Below are 6504 nucleotides of genomic sequence, written 5' to 3'. Positions count from 1 at the left end.
GACAGGTGAAGGGACCTTCCAAGAACGTTCATCTGGCAAGTTTCCATTCAACGTGTTCAGTTCATTTTCTGACAAGATTCCTGATTCTAGACAACTCGCGACCACGCTTCTTCCGTATGAAAATTGAAACGAGCAACGGTCGTTTCAAAATATAGAACGATAGTTTGCAGTGATAGTGCTCGAATCGAGTGGTGCAATATAGAGATAATGCAGATCAGCATCTGGGTGACTAATCTTCTGATTAGGGCCTGCAATGAATTTAGAACCAAGAATATGGAACAAGAAATCCGGAAGTATGACGTAATACGAGATAGTACTAAAAAAAGAAATCTATAGGGTCCCTGGCTGAAAGAAAAATCGCAAACGATCTTTCCCTTCTAGTCAGCCGAGTGGATAAGTTCAGGAGAAAAAGTTTAATTTCAAGTGAAGTGGTAAATGGTGTGAAAATTGAAGAATTAGCAAGTAATAACTAAAGTAACCATATTCAGTTATTGATTTTAAAAAGCCAACGAAAATTATGTATTCCAGGGGTGTTTTATGACCAATACAGTTCAATTCGTGAGTAGTGCGATATAATTGAGTACCAAACTAGTGAGTTTTAGATAACCTAAATGTATTCCATGAAAATTAAACCAATAATTTTAACAGGCAATTTGAGTCGAAGAACAGAAATAGTTATCAAAATTTAATAACTAGTAGCTGCTGTGCGAGTAATATTTGATGCAAAGGTAAATTGTGGTGTAACTTATTAAAGATGCGAGTGTATTCTAATTAGAATTTGTGTACAGCACCACGTGCCTAGGTGTCCCATAGGTTTGGGCTGGCATTGGGTCGGCATCGAATGATCGTCGATTCTCGGTTTGCGGAAATTATAGTGCTTGGAAGATTGGGCAATCGGCCTGGGTGCGAACCATAGCCTCGCGGCTGCGCGCCGTAATGGTCCACTTAGAGAGCGACGGCCAACGGTAAAAATCTCGGCCTCGCACTGCCACACTACCCTTCGGTGGTTTCTACCTAGCGAGCGTACTAGGAGGGAAAGTTTGCCTCGCCAGCGAGATTGCCCCACGATCGACTCACGTACTTCCATAACGAGCACAGCGTCAACATCTCCGAGACTCAACCTCGCTACCAAAACCAACGATACCGCGCCATCGTCAAACCTCGAGTCGTTGCTCCGAAACTCAGCCTCGCTGCTCAACGACCGCCGGTGAGCCAAACTTCGATATTGCTACACACATCGCCGCGGGTTGCATGTAGTAGCCATCACCGAGCCTTCATCGCGGAGAAATTTGCATGCACCGAAGAAGCGTCGTCCAGCAGGTACCAACGCTAATACCTAGAACCGCAGCGTTGGAGAGCACCGGCGTACAACTACCAACATCGTCGCCCGCTCGATCGACCGACGGTTGCACGTCTGCGTCCTGTATAACTCCTCCGGCATGTCGGCCAACTGCCGGACAGCTACCTGGCAGGTCTGTTCGGTGCCATAGAAATAGTGCATGTTAACGCCGAGACGCTGTAAGTACACCGCATGAATGTAATAGTACACCACCACCGATACAAGTGAATTCTAGAAGTAAGATAACTTTGCAACTCTTGACCACCAAAGCACGATCAGTGACGTCACTATTAGGGACAGAGAGGTTTTGAAATGCACGCACAGAGAGAGATTTTTTAAAGAGCTAGGAACAAATTAGAAATAAAATGCCTGTGGATAGATGATTTTCTTTCTTTTAAACTTTGTTCGTAATTACAAGGCTATTTTCGAACACAATTTGTTACTTCACCAATAAAGAATTAGATGAATATATTGCAATTGATTCCGTAGATTTCTTTTATGCTATTTGAATTAGATTACCTGAAATTGGGGATTGGTGATTCGGCCTGTTAGGGATAAGGGTTTAAGGTCTGGTAGATTCGTCTTGCTGTGGGGTTGAACAACGGCTAGCTGGGCAACTCGATCCGCAATTCCTCGCAGACGATAAGAACCGTCTGGCGCTTAAGCTTGGAATTTTGGAGACCCCAACAAGACCCATCTTACAAAATGATGCTCCCCAACATTCCAGTACTCGTCACTCCCACATCAGCAACGAAAACGGTGGTCTGCACGTCTACTATCAGAATGTTCGCGGGCTTCGGGCTATCAGAATGTTCGTGGCGTAGCCAGAAAATTGGTCTGGGGGGGGGGGGGGGATTTTTCGGAACATCTTTTTTTATGAAAAAAAAAATTTCTTCTAAAAATTTTGTCTCTGGGAGGGGGTTTTATGCCCAAAACCACCCCCGTGGCTACGCCACGAAACTTGGCTCGACGACGCCATACAATCAGCACAGCTTTTTGGACGCCACTACTCGGTGTTCAGAACTGATCGCAATCCTTTGAATAGCCGTAAAACCCGTGGCGGTGGTGTACTAATCGCAGTTTTATCTAAGTTCAATTGTGCTCGTGATTCCGCTATCGTTAGTGACACTCTCGAACAATTATGGGTTCGAGTCAATATGCCTGGATTAATTATCAGCATTGGGGTTGTGTACTTGCCACCTGATCGTATGAACAATCTTGATGATATTCAACGCCATCTAGAATCTATCGAAACGGTTAATTCTAACTGATTCTAATTCTCAGGGCTAACGACAAGGCCCTGCTACTCGGTGATTACAATCAATCTGCGATTAGTTGGTGTTCGGCCGAGAGTTCTCACCCGACTGTTGACTTGATACGTTCTCGTCTATCAGAATCCAGTTGCGCATTGTTGGACGGATTCAACTTTCATGAATTGACCCAGATCAACTCAATCGTTAATTCAAATGGTCGTGTTCTTCTCTTCTTCGTTGGCATTACATCCCCCACTGGGATATTGCCGCCTCGCAGCTTAGTGTTCACTAAGCACTTCCACAGTTATTAACTGCGAGGTTTCTAAGCCAAGTTACCATTTTTGCATTCGTATATCATGAGGCTAACATGATGATACTTTTATGCCCAGGGAAGTCGAGACAATTTCCAATCCGAAAATTGCCTAGACCGGCACCGGGAATCGAACCCAGCCACCCTCAGCATGGTCTTGCTTTGTAGCCGCGCGTCTTACCGCACGGCTAAGGAGGGCCCTGGTCGTGTACTTAATCTCGTTCTGGCAAACGATGCAGTGCTGCCTAGTTGTGTATTACGCCCTGCTCTTGAATCGCTGACACCTGTTGATGTCAACCATCCTCCGCTTACCTTGGAGTTGTCGTATGCACCGCCAATTACCTTTGAGTCTGGACATGATTCGATTATAATTTCCGAAAAGCAGATTTCTCTGCATTGAATGAAATGCTACTTGCATTGGATTGGGATTGCATCAATTCATTTGATAACGTCGACGGTGCTGTGGACTTTTTCACCGACAGTATCGTTCGTGCATTTGCTATCCATGTTCCGATTGTTGGAGCCGCACGAAAGCCCGCGTGGTCCAATCACAGATTACGATTACTTAAGATGGTTATACAACAAAGCCAGAAATCGGCCATCTTGGAAACCACGTGCTTTTTATAGTGATTTTTCAAGAGCACGAATTGAGAGAACCACATTGCCCACGGAGAAGGAACATTCGTAGATCGTTTGCTTACTTATGGTAAACAATCGACTTTAATTTCAGCATTTTACGATAATTATTACGCTAGATTTGAACTTTTGATAATAGGAGTAGAAAACCGTGTGGTGAATTCAAAATTCACCACATGGCTTGATTGTATAATCACCTTAAACGTCGCCGGTCCTCTGCACTTCGGAGATACTGCAATTATCGTTCCACTTACAACAAGCAACAGTTCAATAAAGCCAGCAGTGTATACAGAAGTTATAACAAGGGGTGTCTCTCAGCCATCGATGGTAGCGAATTTCAATCGAAATAAAGTCGATTTTTATTAGAAGGTACTATTTGATCAACACACCTTCTACGACACTGAACTGTAATTTTTGTCTAAGCAACCATGAATTTTGCACGTTACCAATGACATCAAATGCGTTGTTTATTTTTCCATCAACAAATCAGTGGGCATGATTCCTGATTCATCCATTATTTTTTGCACTAATTATTAATTAACTATTTCTTTATTTCAGTATTTTGTTACAAAAGCATTCTTCAAGACGGCATCATCGCACTCGCTTGGTTGAATTGTTAAAACAAATACGGAAACTATAGTGTTGACTATTGCATACATGTTTAGCTGCCGGCGGCTGCAAATATGATATTTTTTTCATCAGATTCTCAATCAGTATATATACAATTTCTGAATTCCGAATATGTTCTTACATTGTTCCATTGTGGAAACATTTGGGTGTTATCTTCCATATTCTAAATCGCTGCACGAAGATATATTTTTTATTTTCGGATAACCAGGATCGTGGGTATTTCTACAGCAGTTCAGTTTGGTCTGAGAGTAATGTAGGATTCAGAGACAAAGTTGCTCAAGATGACTACAGCGTCTGGCTCTTAAACACTCACTTAATGCCGAGCTTAAAGCATCAATTTGGGACTCTGGATGTCAGTTGATAATACAACTGACTCAAACATTTCTCATAGTTCACGGGGAGAGATGGCATTGAGACAATTTCAACCCAAATAAAATTATTTCTCAACTCTCTATCATTCCATTGAGTAACGACCACTTCAGTTCCATACAATTAGTTACAGGAAGCAAACCAAGATATTTGGAAGCGCTGATATTGTCCATTTTACGGTTGAGAGCCAAAATCCACGTATTTCGTTACGAAAAACATGACCTTGCTTGGATAGCTCTATGCCTTCTCTCGGTTCCAGCTTCAAAAAGTCTACCAATTGCAGGCGTTTTTACATTCTATTGAGTTCTCCAAGCGCTGTTTCTCGCACACTAACGTCACTGTATAAGATATATAAAATAAAAGTGGGTGGTAATCCCATTGCGGCAAAAATATAACGAATACTTTTGGACGAAGACAGCATACATTGACAGGAATACAGCGAAGTCACGCACACATTTATTTACTTGGAGAAGTCAATACGGTACTTCGGCAATCACTGTCACTGTTCGATTTGACAGGTGGTATATTTTGGTATAATCGTCGCGTTGCTAAAATCAGCTATAGGTCTAGGAATAAATACGATTTACATCGAAATAAAGTCACTTCGGTTGCTTGGTTCATTTCCAGAAAATAAATTCAATTTATTCTATGTGAGACACCCCTTGAGTTATAATCAGTTTTTGTATTCCCGATTCATCAGCCGCACACAACGAAATCTGCGTCTAAATCCCAAGCAATTCTGGACATTTGTTAGGTCCAAACGGAATGAAGATGGTCTTCCTACGTCAATACACTGAACTGAACTGAACTGATATTTTCGTTCTGCGCTGGACCGGACGGGATACCGGCTGCTTTGCTGCGGCGGCAGCCGGTGCACAGTGGTGCGTTTGGCTAAAATCGTGAACTTTTTATTTACCACTTCAGGGTGTTATTTTTTGGCATCGGTGTCTTTGGGAATAAATTTTAGAAAAATATGGCGCATCGAATGACGGAAAGTTGTAGTTCCAATTTTTGCCACAGGTGGCACTGCAAAATGTAACTTCTATAATAAACGATTTTTTAATATGGTGTCTTTGGCAAAGTTGTAGTGTAATTTATTATGAATTTTATTGCTGAAGACACCGAGTATCCATCTATCATCGTTTTTGAAATACGGGCGTTTATTATGGACAGACCCTAAAAAAAACAGTATTTAAAGATATTTAAGAAACTAACAGTTTCAGGTCAATACAATGTTCTACAAAAATGTATATATAATCAAAATAGACCACTTTCTGGAAGAAACCAGGGATGTTTTTTGCAAACATGACTTGTTATCGGCGATTTAGGGTCGAAAATAGTGATATTTGAAGACTTCATATGCAACAGAGGGGCAAATTGGGGCAAGGAAATCCCCACAGGATTTAAAATATCTGGTCTGTAGTTTCATATGCATATAATTATGTCTGTCTCCACGTGTATCCAAACAAGTATGTCGAAATTTCATAAATCGACATTTTCAACTGATATTTATATAATAATTGAGATTTCACCACACTGCATACCACGCTGTTGAATGTTAATGTCAAAAGAAGTGCAGCGTGCAGTTATTTTTCTGTTCTCTTCATCCAATCATTTCACACAATGCAATTCTGACGTCATACGCTTAGGGATGTCGTAAAATCCCGAATAATCGATTAGTAACTAATCGATTACTCTTTATTCTTATTGAATCGATTCATCCCTGGGTAATAATCGATTTAAAATTAATCGATTATCACAACGATAATCAATCGATTATCGATTATCGATTATTAATCGTAGTAATCGAATAATTTGCGACATCTCTATAACGCTAAGCGAGAGAATGAATGAGTTGACACCTTAACATTATACACTTAACAATGAATCCCAAGCAGTAGCTGGTTTTCTACCCACCAACTGCCAGCATTCAGGTGCTATCATATACATACATTTCAATTAATCGA

The 6504-nt window shown here is 41.3% G+C and overlaps 1 long non-coding RNA gene across 1 annotated transcript; it reads left to right on the top strand.

The window, feature by feature from the left end:
* The first annotated feature begins 347 nt into the window (after positions 1 to 347).
* LOC134208397 (uncharacterized) lies at positions 348 to 1674 on the top strand. The gene is made up of 4 exons (XR_009978644.1): positions 348 to 462; positions 529 to 591; positions 649 to 728; positions 789 to 1674. It is a non-coding gene; the product is annotated as an uncharacterized LOC134208397 (long non-coding RNA).
* The last annotated feature ends 4830 nt before the right edge of the window (positions 1675 to 6504 follow it).

The sequence above is a fragment of the Armigeres subalbatus genome, chromosome 1 (assembly GCF_024139115.2).
Source record: "Armigeres subalbatus isolate Guangzhou_Male chromosome 1, GZ_Asu_2, whole genome shotgun sequence".
NCBI lineage: Eukaryota > Metazoa > Arthropoda > Insecta > Diptera > Culicidae > Armigeres > Armigeres subalbatus.
This window is presented reverse-complemented; position numbering and strand designations above follow the sequence as displayed.